Source organism: Neopsephotus bourkii, unplaced genomic scaffold, assembly GCF_033783945.1.
Source record: "Neopsephotus bourkii isolate Nb327-2 ecotype Australia unplaced genomic scaffold, CSIRO-AGI_Nbou_v1 NB_1281, whole genome shotgun sequence".
NCBI classification, from domain to species: Eukaryota; Metazoa; Chordata; class Aves; order Psittaciformes; family Psittacidae; genus Neopsephotus; species Neopsephotus bourkii.
Genome location: NW_026901766.1, coordinates 243,367 through 256,443, shown reverse-complemented (window position 1 = coordinate 256,443; position 13,077 = coordinate 243,367). Strand labels below are relative to the sequence as shown.

Below are 13,077 nucleotides of genomic sequence, written 5' to 3'. Positions count from 1 at the left end.
ATTTCACCTGATACAACTGGTCTTTCATAAAATAAAAATCTAATACATTTTAATCACAAAATATATTATTGCAGGTTTTCTCTCCAGGCCACAAAACAGAAGGAGAGAGAGCTACAGAACTTTTAAAATTAACTGCACGAGTAGCAACTCTCACAGTTTATACAGCCGATTTCCCTCACTAAGCATCCATATCAGAAATCCTCATGAAATGCAATCATCCACATCTTACTATATGAACACATTGAGATGAAACATTTTTTTACTTGTGTTTGCATCATGATTCTCACACAATGGCATGTAGTATCTCAGGTTCTTCTAATACAAGCATTGCAAAATCCCTTTAACATGAGGATATTAAACACTTCACTTGAAAATGAAATCACTGAGCATAAATTCCATGGCCATGAGTAATTCAACTTACTTTCAAAGTTGACCCTAATTTGAATGGGAGTTTGGGCCGTATCTTTCCCAACTAAACTATTTTGTGGTTCCACAATATATGAAACAGCAGCATCACCAGTCAAGATTCTCATCAGCTACAACAGTCACCATGCTGTCTAAACAGTGAAGCATGAAGCACTGGAGGAGCTGTGTACACTGACAATGAGTCACAAGTATCTGTATAGCCCCCATATACAGAATATTTATGCCAACAGGACATTCAACTTAGTTGTTAGATCTATGAAATCACTCTATGCACAGAATTCCTTGTCTTTACTATCATTGTTTATTGTTGCTGCCAATTTCTTTTTCGTGAAAGCAAACGTCTTTTTTCATGTGTCATTTGTAAAAGTTAAGAGAACTTTCTCAAGGAAAAAAGTTGTTTACTTTTTTTTTTTTGAGGACAAGATATAAGTCTTATTTAACTGCTATCATGAAAGAATCAAAATTAAAACATAAGATGAATAAAGGGATTCTGTATCAAGAGAGGAAGTATGCAATAAAATCTTCATTTAAAAAAAAAAACCACAAAAAAAACAACTCTCCAAAAACAACAAAATCCTAAACAAACAAAACCAAACCCCAAATCTGACTTTCTAAACTGCCTGATCCTTTCCTTAGTTCACGCAGGAGCTGGGGCAGGTTTCCCAAGTATTTCTGTGAGGGAATCAGAAGATTTCCACTAATTAGAGAAAAAGTAAAAGGAGTTGAATTCTGTTAATTATTATCTTTAAGACTGCATAACCCAAAACAACTCAAAGGCCTTCAAAACAGAAGCAGTCTTTTCAATCTTAACCCTTTTTTATTAGCAAATTATTTTAATTACCAAATTATCATGTCCAGAGAGAAATAGAAGATTTAGTGCATAACAAGTCAGAAAATTTTCAAGCTTATTAGTGTTATTAACAAAGTAACACCCTAATGACCAAAACTTAGGTGAATATTTTCTTCAATAAAATTAGCTGTAAACTAGCTAGTTTAGAGATGATTCACCCCTGGCAGGGATGACGCATCAGAACAAAGATGATGCCCTTAAAGGCAGTAGTTCACATATGATGCCCATTTAGAAGCAGCATTAAAAGAACAGCCTGCTCACAGGCTGAGATCACTGCTACGAAAACAAGAGTTTCTGAGAATTAATGTACATTTATATGCCTGTTGGTTCTTGGAAAAGAAGCAGGAGCAGGAAAGAAAGTATCTAAAGGATCTAACAATATAATGGGAGTTATATCTGCTAGTGAAAGAAAGTCAAGTCAGTGCTCAAAGCATGTCTTAGAGCACAAACACTTAAAATCTTGCTGTGTTCTGAAGCACAGCTGTTGCTGTGAAACTGTGAGAGTAAATCTTTCCCAGCTATTGTTATAGTGACAGCATGCAAAGGTATCCCATTCCTTGGTGTATGTCTTCAAAGTCTGCTATGAAAGCCATGGCAGTCAGACAAAGTCCCATGTGGCTGGAGAAAGGGAATATTGAATCCATTTTAAAAAGGTAAAAAGACACTGGGAATTACTGACCAGTCAGCCTCCCCTCAGGGCCCATTAAAATCTTGGAGCAGGTTCTCCCAAAAGATATATTGAAACCTATGGAGAACAGGAAGGTGATGAGAGAAAGTCAATATGGCTTCACGAAGGGGAAATTGTGGCTGACTAACCTAACAACAGAGAGACTCCATCAGCAGATAAGAGAAGAGCAACTGCTATCATCTACCTTAAGTTCAGAAAGGCCTCTGACGTCAACCCCTACAATATTCTTGCTGCTCAGATGGAGAGAGATGGATTTGGTGGATGAACTATTAGATGTGTAAGGAACTGCTCTCGTGGCTGCATCCAAAGAGTTACACTTAATGGCTCAATGTTTAAACGGAAGCCAGAAATGACTGGTGTTATCTCAAGGGTCCATGCTGGAACCAGAATGCTTTAATATCTCCACCAGTGACACAGACATTGGAATTGAGTGTAACTTCAGCAAGTCTGCACATGATACCAAGTTCAGGAGTGCAGTTCATAAGCCTGAGGAACGGGATGCCATTAAAGGGATTGGCCATTGACAGGCTTCAAAAGAGAGCTCACCAGACCGTCATGAAGTTCAACAAGGCCAAATGCAAGGCCCTGCAGCTGGGTCGGGGTAATCACCAGTATCCATACAGACTGGGAATGAATGAATTGACAGCAGCCCTGTGGAGAAGGACTTGAGGATAATGGTAGATGAAAATGTACGAGCCAGCAGTGTGTGCTTATAGACCTGAAAGCCAGTCGTATCTTGGGAGCATAAAAGCAAAACATAGTAGGGACAGCAGCTTGAGGGAAGTGATTCCCCTTCTCTGCTCTGCTCTCATAAAACCCCCATCTAGAGTACTTCATCCAGGTCTGGGGTCCCTACTACAAGAAAGACACAGATCTGTTACAGCAGGTTCAGAGGGGGCCACAAAAATAATCAGAGGGATGAAACTCCTACCAAGAAAGGGTGAGGAAGCTGAGGTTGTTCAGCCTGGACAAGAGAAGGCTCCAAGGAGCAATACAACAATTTTCCAGAGCCTAACATGGGTTTCTAAGGAAGATGGTGAGAGACATTTTACCAGGGCCTGTATTGATAGAACAAGGGGCAACAGCTGTAAACTGAAGGGAATAGATTTAGATTGGACATGAGAAAGACTTTTTGTACAATGAGGGTGGTGAGACACTGGCACGGGTTGCCTAGAGAAGCTGCGGCTGCCTCATACCTGTCAAGTGTGCAAGTGCAGGTTGGTCGGGGCTTTGAGAAATCTGGTCTAGTGGAAGGTGTCCCTGCTTGTGGCAAAGGCTGGAACTAGATTATCTTTAAGGTCCCTTCCAATCCAAACTGTTCTAGGATTCTACAATTACAGAACTGTAATAACGTATCATTTAAATTCAACTGGTAATGAAAATATTTACTAGTAAGTGACAAGCTTCTAGACAGTAAGCACTTCTTACACATCACAGTACAAATCTCACAGCACAGTAATAACCTGTCATGTCACTGAAAACAGAATCTCCCATATGATGGCCTTAAATGCATTTTGTACCACATTTATGCTCTAATCTAAAGTAAAATACTCTTTATTTCAGCTAGCATTTAACTGGGGTTAGGTGTCATGCTCTAGCTTTGACTGCAAACTAATTTACTTCAGCAGCCAAAGGAAGAGAGTTCTTTCACACTAATGGTATTGTTGTGCTCTGCAAATGGAACTAACAAGTGACAAGTGACGCATAAAAAGAGACAAAAACAATATAGCAAAGTTTCAATTTAAAAAATCCAGTGAGATTAAGCAGGAAGGGGCAATAGGGTTTCACACTGTGGTGAGATAATTGATTCCTTGGGATTTGAAGTCCAGTCAGCTGTTTCTGTTTATCTTAAGATATCCCCAGGAAAAAGTTTTTCTTAATTTCCATTACAATGAGTCTTCAAGGAATAGGTTAAGATGATTTTTTTGCACTGAAATCCATGATTAAATTCCAAGTCTTATTTCGTCTGTGCTATGAGCACTGAACAAACCACTAGCAAAAAATTAAAGTAAATCATGTTGTACTTCTTATCTGCTCTAACACGACAAACTCCACAGACCTTGGTCATTTTAAACAAGTAACTTCGAAAACTGCTCTCAGTGTGCTTCCAATAGAATTGCTTATGGATAAGGATACAGGGAAAGGCTAAGACACATTCATAATACTTCGGTTATACCTGTCTACAGTGAGAAGAGTTTTAGGGGAGGCATGCAGCATAAGGCAACTTCATGCCTTTCCCCCTTTTCTTCTCTGAAGTATACTTCAGTGCCTGCAGTGTCCTGATTCTACTTCTGATTTTACAGTAGATGCACTTTAATGAGTGGAAAATAAATTAAGAAGTGTGGCTGTTCTTATACTGTGCTGTTCTAATGAAATTAGAATGAAGAATTAGAATTTCATTAGAACCTAATGAAATGCATGAAGAAATAAACTGAAAAAAGTAGGGAAATAAGTATCATCTTTCAGTCACGGTGACCATAACTATACAAGTAATAAATACAAAATTGACAAAGAAAAATGCATCCATGTACTTTCAGGCAGCTGGCTAAGGAGTCCATGCATATAGATAGGCTTTCTCCCTCACTAGACTCTGATATACATAATCACCATTTTTCATACTTAAAGGACACATCCCATAGAAAATGGTGCTACTTCACTCTGAGATTTTCTCAGACAACAGACATCATTTATTACAAAATCGGTACACCTACAGCATTATGACTTTCTTTTTGTGAAAGCATATATGCCTAAAGCATATCTGCAGATGGTGTCTATAAACAACAGATTTTGGACTTCTTTAATAACTAGATATGTAGAAATCTGAGTGACATGGGTTACCAAATATCCAAATCCTGGCAACAAGAGAAATGGTTAAAAACACCAATATCAACAGGTAAAATAGTGTTTAAATCATTGTGCATTTACCACTTCCGAAGTCACCTAGTACCTGTGTCACTCCCATAGCCATGAGAATACAATGCTAACCTGTCCCACTTTTTCATTACGTTTGTCCATAAAAAGCAGCAGAGCCAGAAGTCGGACAACCAGGGAGACATGTAGGGACGCAATGAAGTGTACTTGCATCCCATCAACTTTTAGGCCCTAAATTGCATTATCCTACTCCAATTTGACTGGAAATAAATGAAAATAACTTCCCAATGCTGAGCCTGGTTTTGTTTAGTTGAGAAAGGGAAGCAATAGAGTCGCTTTGGTGGGACTCTGGCATCTAGTCAAGGCCAACCCACCATACAAGCCATTCCAGAAACTAAGTTTCAGTGCATGTGAGAAGCTCTTTTGCCTTTTCCTACTAGTGCTGTTACTAAGGGGTTATACAGCCTATTGGGATTTAAGGCTAATCAGCATCTGTCAGAAGTCAGTTGCTACATCAACTGCACCTAAATAAAGCTACAAGATACCAGTAAATTTCATTTGGGATAACATGTATTTGGATACAATTTGCAACACATACTTTTTTTGAGATAAAATTCAGTTTAAAATGAAAGCTTATCCAGATATTCTTAGCAGAATGTTTGCATTTCCCCACCTTTATTTATCTGCTGCTTTTATAATAATCTCATATGGAAGGAAAAAATAGAGTGTAGGCAAAATAAGAATCATATTAATTGTCATTTGAAGACAGAACTACTATTACAGGCTTTGAACCAATTCAAATATTCTTACTAACCAAACCACCAACTTCTTATTTCCAGAGTAAGATATGAGTCCATTACTTGGGTTTGAAAAGTGTCTGTTTTCTTCCAAGAACTGCATCTATTTACTGAAGCTCTCCTAGGTAAGAGCCATCAATTTCCATACTCTTGCTCCGAGTTTGGCCATGGTGGTTCAGGGTAGAAAAAAACATTACTGCAGATACTCAGAGTTCTGAACTCCAACCCATCAGGCTAAAATGGGGTACTCACCTGACACTGATAGCAAGAAATGCTGTCCTATTTAACAACCAGTAGACTCCAAGCGTATAATTTATGTCATTCCTTATCTTCTCTGTACAAATTAATCCAGCAACATAATCCCACAATTACTCTGTGGATCATGAGACTGAACTTTGCACAGCTTCAATTTATTTATGGTATTAAAAGTGTAAAGAGTTCATTTCATTAAGACTCTTGTTTCATATATGGCTGTAATTGTGACAGTCTTTCTACACCAGCTCACTACTACATTGTTTCAAAACCAGAAAGCAAAAACTGAGAAGAAAATACCATTGGAGTCACAGGAATACTAATCCAGATCATTTGCAAGTCTGAAATAACAGCAGGGGATGAAAATACTATGGTATATGTGTGCACAGGTCTCAGAGGAAAACACTTGAGAGCACTATTAGGCACATTTGGACTGTTGTGCCTGCTGGTTGTTACAGTGACTGCACATTCTGATACCGGAACATAATAAACCCTACTTTCTAGTTTATGCTGCAGCTCAGGGAATGATAGATGCTTCACCAAGTGGAATAGATGGTGCATGTGGCTGTCCAAATATCTTGGGTTAAAGCATATAGCTGGGTGTCACACAAGAAGCTAGCAAGTTAAAAGTCAAAAAAATGGTAAAGCACCATCTACAACTTATGACTTGTATCTTGACATTTAATTAAAACTAGCTCTTGGAGCTAAATATTACAATAATATCTCTATTTGCTCTTCAAATGATAAAAAATGCGTTACTGTTTGGTAAAACTACTCTGTTATTTTGATATCTTCATGTCACCTCAGTTCTATTAGGAAAAATTTCTCCTCTCAAAAATTTTAGCACTCATGTTCCTGAACTATGTGCTTTATAAAATAAACAAAAATAAAATATTTATTATCCAGATAAGATTGCTGAAAACTGTGCTCATCCTTTAAAATGTTTGTAAAATGCTATTTTTGGAAGAGAAGCTGATGAAGCTGAGATGACACCTCAGAAAGGCTTTTCTGTTTATATATATGTTTCCACCTGTGTGTACTTACTTTAATTAGTTCCCCATAATTTGTATTAATATATGAAATACAGCAGCTGTAGCTCTCAAGATGCAATTATAATTAAACTACATCACATGCATATTGTAAAAGCTGCCAGACTGTGGTTAAAATTTATTAGTTTAAACAAATTAAGTTTCTAAGGGATTACCTAAACTGCAAAAGTCTTCAAAGGAGATCATATACCCAGCAGTGCACAATTCATCATAAGGGAGAAAGGGAGAAAGGGAGAAAGGGAGAAAGGGAGAAAGGGAGAAAGGGAGAAAAAGGGAGAAAGTTAGAAAGAGAGAGAAAGAAAGAGAAAGAGAGAGGAAGAGAGGAAGAGAGAGAGGAAGAGAGAGAGGAAGAGAGAGAGGAAGAGAGGGAAAGAGGGAAAGAGAGGGAAAGAAAGAGAGAAAGAAAGAGAGAAAGAGAGAAAGAAAGAGAGAAAGAAAGAGAGAAAGAGAGAAAGAAAGAGAGAAAGAGAGAAAGAGAGAAAGAGAAAAAGAAAGAAAGAAAGAAAGAAAGAAAGAAAGAAAGAAAGAAAGAAAGAAAGAAAGAAAGAAAGAAAGAAAGAAAGAAAGAAAGAAAGAAAGAAAGAAAGAAAGAAAGAAAGAAAGAAAGAAAGAAAGAAAGAAAGAAAGAAAGAAAAGAAAGAAAGAAAGAAAGAAAGAAAGAAAGAAAGAAAGAAAGAAAGAAAGAAAGAAAGAAAGAAAGAAAGAAAGAAAGAAAGAAAGAAAGAAAGAAAGAAAGAAAGAAAGAAAGAAAGAAAGAAAGAAAAGAAAGAAAGAAAAGAAAGAAAGAAAGAAAAGAAAGAAAGAAAGAAAAGAAAGAAAGAAAGAAAAGAAAGAAAGAAAGAAAAGAAAGAAAGAAAGAAAAGAAAGAAAGAAAGAAAACAGAGAAGAGATAACAGAGAAGAGATAAGTTCTAGGGATACAAAGAGCTAAATTGTTTTAACACACAGGACCTTACTTTTGGTTCCGTACTTTGCTTCTGACTTTATCTGAAGAAGGGAAAACTACAGTTCCCTAAACCTCTGATATGGGCAGAAAGGGTTCTGGTACCTCTTCCAAAATATGTTTATATACACTTGGCTATTTTGCCCAATAAACAATTTTTCCAATTCTTCATTCTAGAGGTTGAAAATCATACTTGCCTCCATGTTGACTATATAATAATCACTAGAAGACTTTCTTAGTTTTAGTATTTAACAAGTGTCATACATTTGCTAAAAGATTCTCTGTAGTTGTAAAGTTCCTAAATAATGATATCTACATTTCAAGAGCTAAATGAACAAGGTTACTACTCTCAGAGCTATTCTGTTACTCTGTCTGTAAGCTCACAAAGATAATATTTGGTTCATTCATAATTAAAGCATAATTTTCTATGGCTAGAAACAGAGTAAGGGTTTGGGGGTTTTTTTGTTTGTGTTTGTTTCTAGATACCCCTTTTCCCCCCAGTTAATTATTAGTCCATAGGAAGCTAATTAATCTTCTGCCTCAAACAAGGCTTGGTTATTTATCTTGAGACAAAGGTTTATTGGTCTCGCTTTGGTGGTCCCAAATGAAAACTTAACTGGTGTATATGTTCCATCCCTACATGCAGGATAGTAATTCTTGCTATATTCATATATTCACAAGAATTTACCTCATATTCACAGGAATCTACGTTAAGAAAATAAAATTATTTTGATTTTACAAACTCTCTCCATGTTTTGTTTTCTTCATCTATTCAAAGCTAGACGGAAATTAACTCAAAAAACACTTAATTTTTCATGATGGCTTTTCATCAACTCTGTAACATAAAACTGAAAAAGAAATGATGCTGCTGTGTACACTTCAGGATGTTTAATTCTATTACATATTGATAAGAGTGTTTGGATTTTCTTTCCATTTAGTACTTATGCAGTTTTACCTGTAACTCCTCAGCTCCACTACCTTCGGACTTTACAAATTATATTTAAACTACCAAATTCCATACAAAAGGCTTTGTGAGCTCTTTGAAAAAAGATGCTTTTCTGCTCATTCAATGTCTCTCCAGCCGTCATACGACTTGCCTTCCCTAACCCCTCTTTAGGCAATAATACCTAGTTGTCATCATTGTGGAACTTAATCTGACACCTCAAGAACCAAAAGCATGCAATTATGGCTTCAGCTTAAAGTTTTAAATCAGTTAGCTGAAAAAAGACAAGAGGGAAGGGTACTGCAATCCTGGAAATCATAGCTGGATTTTCGCAGAGTATCTATAGCAATTACTGACTAAGGCATGGTTATGGATGAGTCAATGTCCTAGGACAAACCACTTATAGCACATCACGAGTATAAAAAGGATAAAAAGTAATCATACCGTATCAGCTAAACAATATCCTCCCCCAGGCTAGAAGTACAAGATGAGTCTTTTGTTACTCATATAAGTAAAAGTTACTGAAAACCAATGTATTTCCATAGTAAATATGTTTAGGGATCAAAATCAAAATTTGTACTGCAACGCATCTAAATTTCCTTTTCTGGTTTGGACATTTTATTATGTTCTCAAACACAGCAATTCTAAACAGAAATTATTTAGATCTCTCATTTCTATCTGATACGTATGTGAACTCTCAAACATTTATGATGGAGAACTAAGGGTGAGCAGATCCACATCAGCTGGATGTATTTTTGGTCTTAAAATTACTAATTTTAACACAACATTGCTATTGCATGGATTATTATGCGCTCTGTGATAAATCTGATTGACTTAGTAGGAATGTGTTACCCCAAAAAAGAGACGAAATTTCAACTTACCACAAAATTTAACAGCCAGGTGCCCTATAAATCCAGCTCCCTCAGCTACAACCTTCTGGGGACGAGGTAAAATCCTGCTGGGGGCCTACATCTATGATCTACAAACCTACTCAATGTGTTCTAGGGATGGGACAATATGGTTTAGAAATACAATTGCTTTAGGTGGCAGCTCGTAGCAATGATAATGTGAAGACCCAGGAAAAGCCATCTTAACTGAACTATTTTTGCACCTTCATATGGTAAGACATTTTCTATTATTTAAACCCTTGGTATTTAACTTCAATATAAACTATATAATAATAAACTGTATAAATTGAAAGTTAATAACATAGTAATATATTAACAACTATAGCAAGCAGGGATGTCAAGCCAAATGCTGTTTCCACAGTCAACAATTAAGAATGTGTACATGTATCTCCCCTATGCATCTCAGAAGTTCATGCATCAAGTTCAAATAAACATGAAGCCATACTAGAAACCACTAAAGCACCACCCCAAAATACTGAGTTATCTTCTCACTAATGTGAGTAATCTTCTCACTAAATAACAATTAGAAAATTAGATTTCAGTGCAAAATGAGCTCAGTAATTTGGATTTCCTTAGAATGTGGATTATGTATATTAACCCATGTCTAATAGTACATACAGAACAGGAAAATAAATTGAGTCAACCTATGAATGGATAATCTGCCTATCCAGAAAGGCTGTTTTGGTGTTAGGAGGATTGCTTGGCCTTTTACCCATGCCCACACGCTGTTTATTTACAGACTGTGGGAGCCTACATCCATAATCATTAAGAATCATTAAGAGTGGAAACCTTCTATTGTATCAAATGCAGTAAGGGTCCCCTTCTTTAGAGCTGCAGAACAGAGCACACAGGGCATCACAGTACTGTGGTCTACAGCACTCATCTCACTCCACCAGTCTTGCAGAATACACTAATGTAGTGGGATTCACCCCAGACCTAACTTAAAACTCAGCTGGAAAGACCATTAACAGCATTATCAGGATATTCACTGAAAAAATAAAAAGTTTTCTGAAGTTTGTAAGACTGTAATCATACTGGCATTTGTTTATTTGTTTAGCAGAAAACATATGCACCATCTGTTGTACAACACCAAAAATTTATGTATGAGATTAAAAAGGTAATTTTCCAGCTGCTTTTACATTGCAGATATTTGCATATAAAATTTACATGGATGACAAAGAAATATGGATGATAAAGAGATCAGGTTTCTCAAGAAATATCAGTATGCTTATTTACAAAGACTGGAGACTCAAGTTATAGCAAGTGATCACCTTGGAGTTAATGTTCCTCTACAATTGTTTATGTTCTGTAATTCATTATTAATTACTATCAGGAAGTGTTTTGTTTGAACATCATGCAGGTATACCGGACTTCAGAAGTAATTCAGTTTTTAAACAAACTTAGAGACCTCACTGTCTCAAGGGTATCAAAATGCTATCTGGTGTGCTTCCAACGAAGTTAAAAGACTCATTTTAGTGAAATAGTTCTCAGGGTCCTTGATTTAGTCTTCATGGCTAGGCATTGTCCCTTCAGCAACCACAAGCTGTGAATAATATGAATTCACTGTAAATGCATCATAGTGATTTTAACTCAGACAGTTAATTAGGTCTTTTACATAAATAAATAAATACATAAATAAATAAATACATACATACATAGTGGGGGGTTGTGTATTCTAGAATACTTATCATCACGGCACTGAATATCCTAAATCCTTACCTCTATGCTATGGGTATATAGTATGTGGGCACACTCATTTCCACAGCTCTTCAGCCCACTATTTCAAACATTAATCTTTGGTATTCTGCACTCTGCATCAGTTCACAGGTTTCAAAAGCATCCATTTTTAGCATTTCCTGCTTCATAATACATTACTGAAATGCTAACTGGTTTCACAATGTCCCACTATATGTTTTTCATACAGTTCTAATTAACCCTGCATCTCAAAACACACATCTGGAGAAAGAATTCAAAACACTACTTAGGTGACCATGTATTTCTTCCTCAACTGACTTCCCACAAGATATTAATTCTGTTATGTATTATCGACTCCAAATGAAGACAAATTCTAATTTTCCTCAGACTTACCTTGCACATCACAGGACTACATAATTTTCAAGGCAATTCATATGAATTTGGCATGCCAGGACTTAGCTTTGAAATTTTAATGTATTTTATAAAATTATTTTAAAAATTGTTTTCTAATTCAGTGGAGAAAAAGGAGTAGAAATTGGACAATATATTAAAATACTGGGGTGTGACATCCAGGTACATACATTTCTTATTTCAAATGCACTCAATTGTTTTCAAAACATCAACTGATTCAGAATTTCCAGCATCCCAAGATATTTCAGTAGGTATCTATGGAATATTTCTTTTAAAACTATGTGGGAACTTGGTTATTTATCTGCACACATGGTCTGTGGAATAGATGCATCAGACCTGTGCTTTTTTATTATTGTGTTTAGATGTATTTAAAGGGAATAATAATCACATCTAAACAGAATGTTAAGTATACCCACTATGTGTTGTGACACAACCCTAGCTGTCTAAGGAGGAGGGAACGGGAGAAAAACAGCATAGGAAAGAAAAAGCAAGATGACTAAATGTTTGCACTTACATACTTACGGAGGTTGCTTCTCAGACAACAGTAGGGAAGTGGGTGGGTACAAATGTCAATCAGAGGCCCAGAATAAAGTATAAAACAGCATAATCAAGAGTATGAAGAGCCTTTTTCTTATAGATGGAAGAGGCAGAGAAACAAAAGGTGTTTGATCATGCTCATTAAAACTGGATAGGGCAACAGACCTTGAGGGTGAGTCACAAGCAAGTGCATCTTGTACAACTACCAGACAGCTGAAAAGCGTGAAAAGACTGGCTGAATGGGAAGGGACACCATAAAGCTGGAGAAGGACAGCAGATAGTCATACAGGTCAAGGCTTTTAAATGTTAATTACTCTAAAAGCTCGTTGCTCCATGAGCAGTTGGTTGTGCATAGGAGTGGGTGGGATGAAGGTCAAAACGAATCACAAGACAGAAATCTAAAGAAAAAGACAACAAAACAAAAAGACCTGAGAAAAACAAGATGGTTTTTTATATAGTACAGAAGGTAAATTGCTCTAAAACCCATACACAAAGCTTATCCCCAAAATTCTGCAAGTACTCTGGAATATATCCCTATCCCTTTGTCTTGTTACAGGCTGAGAGAATGCAGATAATTCAAAGGTTCACACAAGGCATCCCTGTATCCCTTTCCCTTACTCCTAATAATACATTTCGGGTAAGGGAACCCTTCCACTTGTATGTAATTTCCTCTTCTCCAAAATACAGGAAGCATCTTGAAAGACAGGA

General features: G+C 36.5%; 1 protein-coding gene across 2 annotated transcripts in view; it reads right to left on the bottom strand.

The window, feature by feature from the left end:
* LOC133218669 (transient receptor potential cation channel subfamily M member 3) overlaps positions 1-13,077 on the bottom strand; it is a 337,140-nt gene that overhangs the window by 284,028 nt on the left and 40,035 nt on the right. The window lies entirely within an intron of this gene.